The sequence below is a fragment of the Cetorhinus maximus genome, chromosome 1 (genome assembly GCF_964194155.1).
Source record: "Cetorhinus maximus chromosome 1, sCetMax3.hap1.1, whole genome shotgun sequence".
Taxonomy (NCBI): Eukaryota; Metazoa; Chordata; class Chondrichthyes; order Lamniformes; family Cetorhinidae; genus Cetorhinus; species Cetorhinus maximus.
Genome location: NC_135879.1, coordinates 176,528,487 through 176,542,827, shown reverse-complemented (window position 1 = coordinate 176,542,827; position 14,341 = coordinate 176,528,487). Strand labels below are relative to the sequence as shown.

The following is a 14,341-nucleotide window of genomic DNA, read 5'->3' as shown; positions in this document are numbered from 1 at the left end:
ATATTTTCCGTTGTGATAATTAGTTAATGGGGAAGCACCTTTTTTGCAGTTTGATATATTAATCGCCTATTCAGTAATGTTTAGTCTATGTTGATTTTAGTTTGTTACAGTCTTAAAACATGCAATCTTGTCTTATGATTCTTCCCATCGGTCACTGGGAAATTCATAATTCTTCTTAAAAGTTATTGGTCTCTACTGGGATTGTAATAAGTTGGAGGCTCTTGTGGGATTCAAATCCAGAGCCTGTAAAATGGGTACACTGGATTTTTCCAGAGGTTAAACGAACAAGATTTCACATTTTGCTGTATTCAATGAAAGGTCAAAATGACTATATTAAATGCTCAGAAAATTCCGGAAAGAGATACCTGTCTGTCGGTGCCTCATAACAGTTAGCAAAGGTTAATTTGAAAGCAGTGGCAGAGAAAGTCGAAGTCAACTTGAAAGTAGTGGTTAAAAAGGCAGAGGTTGTTGAAGTATTGGCTCAGCACTTGAACCTTGAGGAGGAAAATGGTGATCTCAATAGCACTCAAGTTCATTTGGCTAGGCTTCAATTAAATGAGAAAAAAGGAGGAATTTGGAACCTTGAATTACAACTCCAAAGAGATGGAAGGAAGAGCAAGAAAATTTGAACCTGACAGAGAAAGGCTTCGATTATGTGAACAGGGGATGGCCAAGAAACTGAAGGATGACTCATGCTTAACTCCCTAGTTTTGACTTGGTGAGGAATATTCACTTAGTGCCTAAATTCAGTGAGAAAGGAGTTGAAACGTACTTTGTGTCATTTGAAAAATGACTACGAAACTGCACCGGCCAAAAGATCATGATACAGTGAAAACTACTGTTCTCAATGCCTATGAGTTAGTGCTGGAGGCTCACAGCTAGAAATTTAGAAATTTAAGGAAGGAACAGAGTCTGACTTTCGTGGAATTTGCTAGAGGAAGAAGAAATGATATTTGATAGATGGTTTATGTTTATGAAGGTTGAACAAGACTTCAAAATCCTTTGAGAGGTTTTGCTAATGGAAGAATTTAAAAATAGTGTCCCTTTGGGAATAAGGTCCCACCTGGAAGACCATAAAGTTTATAAGATAAAAGAAGCTGCGGTAATAGTAATATTAATATATTATATATATAATAATAAAAATAAATAATAATAGCAGACAATTATGAGTTGCCTCAGAAGCATGTTGATTACAGGCCATTATTTGTGAACTTAGACAGAAACTGGAGAGATAAGAGATTGGATCAAAGTGAGGAGAATGGCCTGGGGGAGGAAACAAACCTTCCTTAGAGTAGTAAGAGAGATAATCTAGATTCAAGAATAACAACATGTTATTTTCATCATAAGAAAGGTTATTTAAAGGCTGTTAGAAATGAAAAAGCAATACTGTAGCATTTGTAAGATTGCACAGTGTTCCTCCTGAAATTACTGTCCCAAAGAGTAAAGCTTATATCAAACCTGTAGGTTCTCCTGTATTCATCACGAGAGTGGGACAGGTTGCATGAAATTGTGGAAGTTTCTGTTTAAAGGTGAAGTGTCCTTATTCTGGTTTGCTGAAGCAGAAAAGCAAATTGTTATCCTCAGAAATACTGGATCAGCCCAGTCAAAGATTGGTAGGTGAAGGGACTTCCCCATCAGAAAATTCACAAAATAAAAATGTCCTAATGGAGGGTATTGATGTGAATTGTTTACTTTGTATAGAGTCAATTTAAAATGTGGTTTAATTTCAGGTTCTGTCATGAGTAATTGTGGGGATTGTGCTTAATTTGTCAATTGACAGTGTAGATCTTTTATGAGGAAAAAGCTTGGTTGGGAATAAAGTATTGCCGTCTCCAGTGGTTCTGGAATAATCCATTGACACTGTTAAATCTGAAGTTGTACGGGAAAAAATTGAGTGACTTAAAACAATCAATTGGTACCTTTAGCCCTGCTGTGAAAATGAATGTTTCAACTAAAGATATGATAAGAGTCAAAAGCTCAAACTGCTATCGTTAAAAGGACATTGGACCATCAGGCTGGAAGCAAAGAGTTAATGGCAGTTGGAGATGAATTAAAGCTGCCTGAATTAAACTTGTAGGCAGAACCTGAGCACGGTGTGACAAAGTAGATAACAACAGCATTCAAAGCTAATGATAAAATGAAGGAAAGAAGTGCTTTGAAAAAGCGTCACACAGCTGCATACTCTGCTGACACCATATACACACATCATAGAGCTGCAAGTAAGAGTCCGTCTTCTTGAAAGTAAATTAAAATCTCAGAATGATAAAGTGATTGCTCTGGATAGAAAAGAATTGGATAAAACTCAAACTGAATGGAGGCATGAAATGCAAAGAGAAATTAAAAGAATTTGTAAACTGACCAAAAAAAGGTATGAATTTTTTTTAGATGAGCGTTGACATATCCTTAACAATGTTCTTAAAGCAGCTAAAGATGATTTCACTTGACAGAACAATAAATTGCTTGCATGAAAGAAGGCAGTGTTAAACCTGCATTTTTTGGAAGAGTAAATCATCAAAACAAACTTAAAAGGCAAAAATGATCCTGAATTTAAACAGGATGAGGACAATTCCAATGTGTGACTAGTTGAGACTTTCGTCGCAGACATGGACATAAAAAAACATGCAGACCTGGAAGAAAATGGATATCAGTTGCTAAAACCTGAACAGAGTGGTTCAGAGTTTATTTTAAAAAGTGAAAACCCTATTGATAATGTATTGTCTGATTTTAAAGAGAAACAAAGGGATTAGCTGAATCCAGAGGGTAATAACTGCTATGACGGGGTTTCTCCTTGGATTACCCTTCACAGCTGCCACTATCCAAAAGCCAGATGATTTACAAGCATTCACAAATACTATCCCAGGGTCCAGACTGCGTGCAATCCAATACAGATTTAAAAAAGCAACATACAGGATGCAAAACCACAGGGTAATCTTTTAACAGAGAGGTTGGAAATGTTGTACAGCCTCTGCAAAATGAAAAAGGGGGATATTTTGCGCAGATTGAAAGAAATTGAAGCAATCCGTAGTAAAAGATACTCTCATTTTGTATTAGCAAGTTGGGACTCTAAGAACTCATTAAAGCTGGACTTTAAATCCGAATTGTCACATTGTGGGATGTTGGTTATGGGTTAAACCTTATATGGTTGCCAAGACAAAATGTTTAATGGTGAAATAAGACTGAAGGGTACAAAATATTACCACAACTGTATGGAGTTAGTCAGCTGTTAAAGTGTTTACAATATCGTATTTTGATAGTGTCATAGAAAAATTACTACTACAGTCATGTTTTCTTCTAATTTTTGCGGGGGAGATGTTACAAATGCAAGTGCTGTGTTTGGCTGCAGTAGAGAGCTTCATTGGAGATTGGTGACTGAGGGAATTTTACAGTTTAAAACAACGAGAGTAGAGCCGGGAGTTTTACAGTTTAAAACAGCAAAAGGAGAGCTGAGAAGGGCATAGGTGGTTTGGAGATAAAAACCGGTGGCCGAGAGCCCCTTCAATCAGTTTTTACCTTTCAGAGCCAGTGTGTGGCCTCACAGTAAAACAGATAGGTGATTGATGAGTATCTCTTCTGTGTCTCTTTTGATTGACCAAGAGGTTTAAATCAGGAGATGTTGTTACAGCTGAAGAGTACAGTTAAGAAATTCACTTTTAAAATATTTAACGTCCAAATTAATTAATTAAATAGAATAGAGGTGGCTGGGCAGGCGATGTGTTGCAGCTGCAGCATGTGGGAACTGGTAGATGCCAGTGCGATCCACGGTGACCACATCTGCAGCAAATTTTGGCTGCTCGAGTAACTTCGGCTCAGAGTTGATGAGCTGGAGTCTGGGCTGCAGACATTGCGAAAATCAGGGAGCGGGAGAGTTACCTGGACACTGTGGTTAAGGAGGCAGCCACACTCCTTAGATTAATTGCATCAAATTTGGTCTGTGGTCAGGGACAGGACAGTGTGACTGCAAGTGAGGCAGGTATGGGGATCCAGAATTTAGCTTTGGAGGAGCCTCAGCCAGTGCCCTTGTCCAATAGGTACGAGGTTCTTGCTCGTGGTGCGGACGTGGGCACAGACTGCAGGGAGGATGAGTGAACTGACCACAGCACCGTGGTACAGAGCACCATTAAAGTGGGGGCAGAAAAGAGAAATGTAGTAGTAATAGGGGATAGCATAGTTAGGGGAATAGATACTGTTCTCTGCAGCAAAGACAGAGAATGCATAAGGCTGTGTTGCCTACCTGGTGCCAAGGTTAAGGACATCTCTACTGGGCTGGAGAGGAACTTGGAGTGGGCGGGGAAGGAACCAGTTGTCGCGGTCCACGTAGGTATCAATGACATAGGTAGGACTAGGAAAGAGGTTCTGCTGAGGGATTACAAGCAGCTCGGGACTAAATTAAAAAGCGGAACCACAAAGGTAATAACCTCCGGATTTGCACAGGGTAAATAAAATTAGAAAGGTAAATGCATAGCTGAAAGATTGGTGTGGGAGAAATGGGTTCCGATTCATGGGGCACTGGCAGCAGTACTGGGGAAGGAGAGAGCTGTTCCGTTGGAACGGGCTTCATTTAAACCATGCTGGGACCAGTGCCCTGGCAAATTGTATAACTAGGGTTGTAGATAGGACTTTAAACTAGTGGGGGGAGGGTTCAATTGAATGGAAGTTTAGAAAAACAAAAATAATCAAGGGAACAGAGGTGCGGAGCAGTGAAGAGGCGAATGATAATCAAAGTGTGACAGGAAGGGGCAGAAAATATAAGCAGAAGAGTGCAGCAGAAATTAGGACCAGAATGAGTAATTATGGTAAAAAGTCAAAGCTTAAGGCTCTTTATTTGAATGCACGCAGCATTTGTAACATGATAGATAAGTTGACAGCACAAATAAAAATAAATGAATATGACTTGATAGCTATTACAGAGACCTGGTTGCAGAGTAACCAAGGCTGGGAACTCAATATTCAAGGGTATTCGATGTTCCAGAAAAATAGGCAAAAAAGAAAAGAAGGTTGAGTAGCTTTGTTAATAAAGGAAGGTATCAGTGCAATGGTGAGTGATGATATATGTGTAATAGAGTGTGATGTGGAGTCAGTTTGGGTGGAAATAAGGAATAGCAAGGGGAAGAAGTCACGGGTGGGAATCGTCTATAGGCCCCTGAAGAGTTGCCTTGCTGTAGCACAAAGTACAAATCGGGAAACAATGTAAGTGTGTAAGAAGGGCGCTACAATTGTCATGGGTGATTTTAATCTGCATATTGACCGGACAAATCCATGTTACATGAAAGACGAATTTGTAGAGTGCATCAGGGGGCAATACGTTGTAGAACCTACCCGGACATAGGCTATTTTAGATCTAGTGATGTGTAATGAGGTAGGATTAATAAGAGATCTCATAGTTAAGGATCCTCAAGAGGGTAGCAATCAGAACATGGTAGAATTTCAAATTCAATTTGAGGGCGAGCAACTCGGATCTCAAACCAGTGTCCTCCACTTAAATAAGGGCGATTACAGAAGTATGAAGGAAGAATTGTCTAAAGCGGGCTGGGAAAATAGACTAAGGGGAAGGTCAGTGGATGAGTAATGTTCAGCAAAAATTTATCCTGGTCAAAAAGGACTCGATGAGAAGAATGAACCACCCGTGGTTAACAAAGGTGGTCAAGGAGAGTATCCAATCAAAAACTAAGGCATACAAAGCGACAAAAAATAATGGTAGGCCAGAGGATTGGGAATCTTTTAGGAACCAGCGGATGACTAAAAAGCTAATAAAGAGGAAGAAACTTGATTATGAAAGTAAATTGGCAAGAGATATAAAAACAAACAACACGAGCTTCTACGGGTATATAAAAAGAAAGGGTAGCTAAAGTGAGCGTGGGACCCTTGGAGGAGAATTGATAATGGGGAACAGGGAAATGGCAGATAATTTAAACCAATATTTTACATCGGTCTTCACAGTGGATGACACTATAAACATTCCAAAGATATCAGATAAGCAAGGAGCTAATGGGAGGAAAGATCTTTAGGTGTACAAGATTATGAGGGGCATGGACAGGGTGGATAGGGAGCAGCTGTTTCCCTTAGTTGAAGGGTCAGTCACAAGGGGACATAAGTTCAAGGTGAGGGGCAGGAGGTTTAGGGGGGATGTGAGGAAAAACGTTTTTACCCAGAGGGTGGTGATGGTTTGGAATGCGCTGCCTGGGAGGGTGGTGGAGGTGGGTTGCCTCACATCCTTTAAAATGTACCTGGATGAGCACTTGGCACGTCATAACGTTCAAGGCTATGGGCCAAGTGCTGGTAAATGGGATTTAGGTATGTAGGTCAGGTGTTTCTCACATGTCGGTGCAGACTCGATGGGCCGAAGGGCCTCTTGTGCACTGTATGGTTCTGTGATTCTGTGATCTTGTAACAGCCTCTATCACGAGGGGCAAAGTATTTGAGAAACTAATGGGACTAAAGGCAGACAAGCCACCAGGACCTGATGACCTGCATCCGAGTGTTTTAAAGTAAGTAGCTGCAGATATAATGGAGGCATTGGTCGAAATATTCCAGAACTCACTGGATTCTGGGAGGGTCCTGGCGATTGAAAAATCGCTAATGTGACGCCCCTGTTCAAGATGGGATGGAGACAAAAAGCAGGAAACTATAGGCCAGTCAGCCTAACATCTGTAGTTGGGAAAATGCTAGAGTCCATTATTAAGGAAGAAATAGCAGGACATTTAGAAAAGCTTAATGCAATCAAACAGAGTCAACATGGTTTTGTGAAAGGGAAATAATGTTTGACAAATTTGCTAGAGTTCTTTGAGGATATAACAAGCAGAGTTGATAAAGGGGAACTGGTAGGTGTAGTGTATTTGGATTTCCAGAAGGCATTTGATAAGGTGCCACATAAAAGGTTATTGCGCAAGATAAGAGCTCACGGTATTGGGGGTTATGTATTAGCATGGATTAAGGATTGGTTAACATACAGAAGACAGCGAGTCGGGATTAATGGGTCTTATTCAGGTTGGAAAGATGTAACTAGTGGAGTGCCACAAGGATCCGTACTAGGACCTCAATTAACACCAGTTTTATTAGTAAGCTTTGGAAAAAGTAAACACATTGGTTGGCTTCTTCTGGCTAGGTATAATATTTCACCCATTCTTTTGAATGGTTTATTAAAAAATGCAAATTGCCCCCTTTGCACTTCAACTTGTAACTTCCCTTGCTAACTTAACTAATTAATATTTCAAACCTACTTCTCTTCTATACATCAAAGCCTCTAGACCAGCTGGCTTTAATCCAATTAAGACACACACAGAGTGACACAGACATAAACACAGACACTACTAGAACTCTATTTTAAAATAATTTCCAATAACATTATGGGCATTATTATATCTTCTTGGCAGTGTTGTTTACATGGATGATGTATTTGTTTATAGTAATACATGGAAAGACCATTTAAAACAAAATGAAGTCTTACTTAAACAATTACAGTCAGCAGATCTAATAATAAACCTTGCAAAAAGTGAGTTCACGACAGCGAAAGTCACTTATTTAGGGCATATCGCAGGGCAGGGGCAAGTCTTGCCGAGAACAGTGAAGGCACAGGCTTTGATGGAATTCCCTATCCCTAAAACTAAATGGTAAATCATGAGATTTTTACAGATGTGCAGTTTCTATCACAAATTTGTGCCAAACTTCAGCACAATAGTGGCTTCACTAAAGGATTTATTGCAAAAGAAAGCAAAGGTAGTATGGTCAAGAGAGTGCCAGATAGCTTCTGAGAAGCTGAAGGCAATTCTAACTAATGAACCAGTATTAGCAGCCCCTAATTTCACTAAACCCTGCAAGCTGGCAATCAATGCCAGTGACTTGGGGGTGGGTGCAGTCTTATTGTAAGATGATGAATCGGGCTTAGAGAAGCCAGTGGGGTACTTTTCTAAAAAATTAAATCAGCATAAAAAGAGATATTCTATGATAGAAAAGGAAGTCCTGGGATTGTTACTGGCTCTTAAGCATTTTGAGGTATATATCCAACATAGCTGTAAAGAAACATTAGTATACATTGACCATAGCTCTTTGGCCTTTGTGGAAAAATTTAAGACTCAGAATGACAGACTGTTCCGATGGAGCTTGCTAATACAACCTTAAAACTTGAAGATTGTTCATATTGTTGGAAAAGTTAATATAATTGCCGATACATTATCAAAAATGTAAATATAATTGTCTGGAAAGCAAGAAGGTCAGAAAACTGAACAGATTCTGTACAAGGAGCAAATGGTTTAGTGAGTACATGTTTGAATTCTATTTACAGATTATACATGTCTCTTTCTGTATACTTTGTGATGAAACACATTTGGAAATGATGTTTCATCTTTTAAGGGCGGAGGCATGTTAGAATCATATCTCTCAAGATTGAAGTTTCCTTTTACAAAATGGTACCAGTGGTATAAGTAAACAATTGTCCATTCCGGTGAGAAAATTAAACATTTAAATTAATGGTTCAGCCTGCTGAGTAGTGGGGCTTGATAATTCGCGCATTCCTCCCATCCTGGTAGTAACAGGGGGAACTTATTTTATGCAATGTTTTTTCAGCTATTTGCTTGTGAGAGTTTTACTGAACCTCAGCATGTAGATTAACTGTTTTATCAAGATGCAAAATGTGCTTGTTACAAATGTAAACTGGGAACTTGGGAATTTTGTGTGCAGAGTTTGCCAAGGGTGGTAAAAGATGACAGATCGAAAAGGCTGCTAAGCACGATGGGAAAATTGACAATAATGTGAAGGCGCAGAGTGAACTGGCTCTGCAAATGGTTAATGAGTGACCTTCGACTGCACAACCTTATAGCATAAGGACTGTAGAAGCGATAAACTGATTATCGAACAGGTCCTGCAACTGGAGAATAGGAAGGTGATTAACTTCAATTGATTTAAGCAGTTGAAGTCGAGGAGAACAATCACAGGAGTTTGACCTTTGGCTCGAAATATGATTTTGTCCACTATTGTGTCAAGTTAAAGATGCAGAGGAGCCACACTGGATACACAAGGCAGTGGTAATTATATCAGCAGTGTTAACTATATCAGCTAAATAATGACATATTGAAGAAGATACATGCCATTCAGCATGCACTGCTGATTTGATACCAACTTGCCATTTTGGAGCTTAACATTCCAGCTAATGCCCTCTCTTAACCCCACAGGGCTGATCACTTTCTTGAGGTTTTTTGCCAGTGGCTGGAGCTTTGATTTGGGAGAATACACGAAGACAACCTCAAGCAGCTCTGACCTAGAGGGCCCAGCTGCAGATTTTATTACCTTGGCTTGGGTTGAATCAGCCTGGGCCACTGACTGACTAACAAGCAACAGCAAGTGCACAGGTGAATTGCCAGGACTGCTATCATTCTGAAGGAGGACAGCAGATTTCTCTTCTATAGGACCAATGTCACTCTCATGGGGCAGCAGTCCTAGCCATCTGTTGTGTAATAGATTGCTGGGCCACTCTGATGCCCTCAAAGCCACTTTTAACCGTGGTACCCAGAGTCACAATGGCAATTTGTGCTGTAATGGAAGCTCTTAGATTGATCATCAGATGGTCCATCATGGTGGGTTCCACAGCAGTGTGGATAAAGATTACCAGCCATCCCATGATAGGAAGGATGGACTCCAAGTTCTTTGCAAAGTCATGGGTCAAGTTAGGAATGGATTCCCCCATGATCCTTAACTTTTGTGCAAGCTTTCCATAGATTTCCCAGTGGAACATTTGGTGGCCATGCCAATGGCACTCACATCCCCTGAAAGAATAAAAAGAGGCCCATTATGAGAGATGGCTAGTGCTACTTAAAGGCAGCCCGCACCTCTTAAAAGGGAAATGTACTGTTGCTGCTAGAAGAGAATTATCTTTTAACTGAAATGGTTGAAGTTGGGAGAGAGTATGCCCCAAGATTCTCTGATTCTGAACTTAATAGGAGAAATATTGTCTACTGGCAGTGGGGCAATTAATAATGTTACAACTGCAGCTGAGCAAGCCAGATCTCAGATTGAAATCCATCTCGGCTGATAGTAATTTTTTTTTTGTATTGTAGAAACAAGGAAGGAAACCTGCCGAACACAAAAGCACAGGTATCAGTGATACCTTTTAAAACTTTGAAGAATTAAACTGTTTATTAAAATAAAGAAAAGATAAAACTTAAACACACAAAAGATAGAAAGAAATCTTCCAAAATAAATCCCAAAATGCTTTATCAAAGGTACATAATACAACTATCTTTTTGGCAACAGCCCTTATAGATGTTAGCCATAAAATCCAGAAAATATTCAAACTGAGAAATTGCTTTCACTTTAAACAGATGTACAATCCACGATTTCCCAGAACAAATCCACACTGATGTGGTTTTTCCAAAGGGAGATTCAAAACAAACTGTTTCTCAGGACAGTTATTCTTCTGGCCCAAAACTGAGTTGCTTTCTTCAATTAAACTACTTTCACAGCTTTTCAGCACACTCCAAAACACAGGAGCTGGCTTTCAGTGGAAAATCCCCCCACAGCAACTCCCTACAGCTGAAAACTTATTTTCATAAATACCTTTTCACCCCTTTCACCTTAGTTCTCCACTGTCTTCAAATATCCCATTGAAAACTTAGGTTCTCAAATATGTAAACCTTTCATGTTCCTATTTTACCTCTATTTCGAGTCAATAAAATTTAAAACGCCTGCCCATTTACTCACAAATCTCCTGTAAAATGTAAATGCTCGTTGTCACATTTGAGACCCCTTGGAAATGCAACAGCTACAAAGAAATTTCAAAACTCATCCCCCAATGCAAATTTCAGGTCTGCTCCATTTCCTTGTAAGTTAAGACCCACCATAAGGCGTCATTACAAAATGCAAGAAGTCTTTCATCCCTTAAGATTCTACAGACAATATGACTCGAACAACCCCAACTTTGATTAACCCTGGACACACACAGCTTACCCTTACCTACACAGAATATATACATAAACACAGACATGTAAAAATATATACATATCATCACAATAAACAGTACACAGCTTTTATTAAAATCAGCATGAATTCGACATGCTACCTGCAGTGCTGTGAACAGGCATGGGTTAATTGCGATCCCTGCGCACAATTTCTAGGGTTATAGAACTTAACTCCCGAAATGCCACAAAATTTCTGACATGCTCCGCAACCAATTTGACCTAGTTGTATTACGTGAAGAGCAGCATTCAAGTCATCTCTTATCTTTATTAACATATATACATGACCAAAAAGCAAACTGCTGACCCAAATACTTCTATATGTGACTGACTACTGAAAAATTGCTAGCCCAGTTATTAAAAAGCTATACTGGACCTTTAACCTACACCTAAAAACTAGCATTCATATAGAGCCTTTAGCATAGTAAAGCATCCAAAGGGACCTCACGGGAGTGTTATCAAACAAAATTTGACACTGAGCCACGGAAGGGGACACTAAGGCAGGTGATCAAATGCTTGGACAAAGAGGTAAGTTTTAAGGATCATCTTAAAGGAGGAGAGGTGGAGGAGATGTTTAGGGAATGAATTCCAGAGCTTAGGTCCTGACTAGTGGCGGGGGGGCGAGGGGGCTGTGGAATTCTGAGACCGAGACCATTGTGGAGCTGAAATAAAATGAAAACAATAAAGGCACTGTTTCTCTTTGAAATACAGCGGGTCCATTATTTACCCTTTATTGACTGCTTAGTCTGGATTTTCACTACCGAGGTGGGTGGGGTGGGAGCAGCTCGAGTAGGGAAATTCCCCAACTTGGCAAAGGCACTTCGATATAAAGGGTACTGTAAACCGCAACTTTCACTCTGGAAAGGCTGGGGCAAGATTGAGCAGGCCTGCTGACCCTGATCGGAGGCAGCCACAGGGGTGGGGAAGTTCGGGGGGCAATTGCCGAGGTGGGCTGGTTAGAAGACCCGCCTCAGTTTTCTAGAACTTTGTCTCAGTTGTTTTAATAGCTGTAAGGTCTTCTAGCACTCATCCATACATCCCTCTCCCATTCCTCATGCCCCTCACCTAGTATGCACTATGTACAGGTCAATGAGTCATATAATAACAATGGCAAGTTTTGAAATGCTGTGGAAAACAAAAAAACACCCATTCATCATAAAACCCTATAAAGGTATCAGTCGGACAGAGCCATTCATAGAATCAATTTCAGAAGCTTTTCTTCACTTTCTCACATCTTAGCTAAATAAACAAAGACATTGACAAAACAGAAAAAAGAAAGAGTAACTTATAACCTCGGAAAGATGTCAATCAATCAAAGCAAACATTCCACTTCCACCTGTCAAAACAGAACCACTGCTGAGCTAATGTATTTATAAGGTTTGGAGTTCAACCAAGCATCCACAATGAGGTCATTTGGGAACTGTATCAACAGAGACAGATGGCCAGGCATCTATTTCTTAGTCTTCCAGACTCGGAATATAGGCCACATCTACTCAATCTATCCTCATAATACAATCCCCGCATGTGAACCTTTGTTGCACTCTACCTAGAGCAAATGCGTCTTTCTTTAGGCAAGGAGGCTAAATTACACACAGTGGCCGTAAGTGGCCTCACCAATGTCCTGTATCATTGCAGTAACTGTATAATTGTGGTAATTGAAGTTCTACTGTTGTTGACTCTTTGCCTATAGCAAGCCTATCAGTCAAACCGCTACAAAAAATACATCTTCACTGCAGTGATTCAAGAAGAAGGTTCACCCACTATCACCTTCTTAGGGCAACTGGGAATCGGCAATAGTGCAGCTTTTCCAACAATTCCCATATCTTAAAATTATTTTTAAAAACCGTTTATTGCTTACTTTTGTTTGAAGGAAGTACAATAACAAGCAGAGTTTAAAAAACACCTTTAGTAATATACAAAAATAACCAATACTCTTAAAAAATGTTGAATCTGCCACAAAGAACCAAAAATATTATTTAAAAGCAAAATACTGCGGATGCTGGAAATCTGAAATAAAAACGGAAAATGCTGGAAAAAAACTCAGCAGGTCTGAGAGTATCTGTGGAGAAACAGAATTAACATTTGGAGTCTGTATGACCCTTCTTCAGAATTAAAGAGAGGTGGAAATGTGATGAAATTTATACTATTTAAGGGGTTGGAGCAGGTGAAACTGGAAAGAAGGCCTGTGATAGGTGGGGGCTAAGGAGAGATTGGCACATGAGTCATGGACGAAAAGACAAAGGGAGTATCAATGGTAGTGGTAAGGGCTAAAGAAGGTGCTGATAGTGGCATAAAGGTAAGAAAGCAGAATGCGTTAATAGCAGAACAAGGGTAGGCACTCTGCGAAAGAACAACATGGAACAAGTAACAGGTGGGGAGCAGTGAATGCAGTAGACCAAATTGAAGGAGCTGCAAGTGAAGCACTGCTTCACCTGAAAAGAGTGTTTGGGCACTTGGACAGTGGGAGGGAGGAGGTAATGGGGCAGGTGTTACACCTTCTGCAATTGCATGGGAAGGTGCTGTGGGAAGAGGTGTTGAGAGAGATGGAGGAGTGGACCAGGATGTCCCAGAGGGAACAGTCCCTAAAAAAAGCTGACCGGGGGCGGGGGGGGGGGCACGGGCACGGGCACATGAGGGGAAGATGTGTTTGGTGGTGGCATCATGCTGGAGTTGGCAGAAATGATGGAGGATGATCCTTTGAATGTGGAGGCTGGTGGGGTGAAAAGTGAAGACAAGGGGGACCCTATTATGGTTCTGGGGGGGGGGGAGCACGGAGGTGCAAGGGCAGAGAGCAGAAGATGGGTCGGACACAGTTGAGGGCCCTGTTAACCACAGTGGGTGGGAAACCTTGGTTGAGGAATAAGGAGGACATGTCAGAAGCACTGTTTTGGAATGTGGGATCATCAAAACAGATACAATGGAGGCGAATGAACTGAGAGAATGGGATGGAGTCCTTACAGAAAGCAGGGTGTGAGGAGCTGTAGTCGAGATTTTCCAGTGGGCTCAGTGGCCCAGAAAATCCGGATCCATTTACACTCCCTTTGTCTTCTGTTCATGACATCTTTGCCAATCCCTCCTCTGCCCCTACCTATTGCTGGCCTTTTTTCCAGCTTCATCGGCTTAAACAGTATAAATTTCATCACATTTCTTTAGCTCTGAGGAAAGGTCAGACTCGAAACGTTAACTTTGTTTCTCTCTCCACAGATGCTGTCAGGCCTGCCGAGTTTTCCAAGCATTTTCTGCTTCTATTTCAAAAGCCTTATTCGTTCCTCCTGTCGTCGTCGCTGCTCGTGCTGCGATTGGGGCATTTTAATTGGATAGTTGTCTCCATGTGGATTTTCATTGGACAGTTGTCTCCATGTGGCTTTTTATTGTATAGTTCTGCCTCCATGTGAATG

General features: G+C 40.6%; 1 long non-coding RNA gene across 1 annotated transcript in view; it reads right to left on the bottom strand.

The window, feature by feature from the left end:
- LOC144685511 (uncharacterized) overlaps positions 1 to 14,109 on the bottom strand; it is a 31,168-nt gene extending 17,059 nt beyond the window's left edge. Inside the window, exon 1 of the long non-coding RNA XR_013577740.1 lies at positions 13,902 to 14,109. This is a non-coding gene — a long non-coding RNA (uncharacterized LOC144685511). The remainder of the gene's footprint in view (positions 1 to 13,901) is intronic.
- Positions 14,110 to 14,341: the final 232 nt, after the last annotated feature.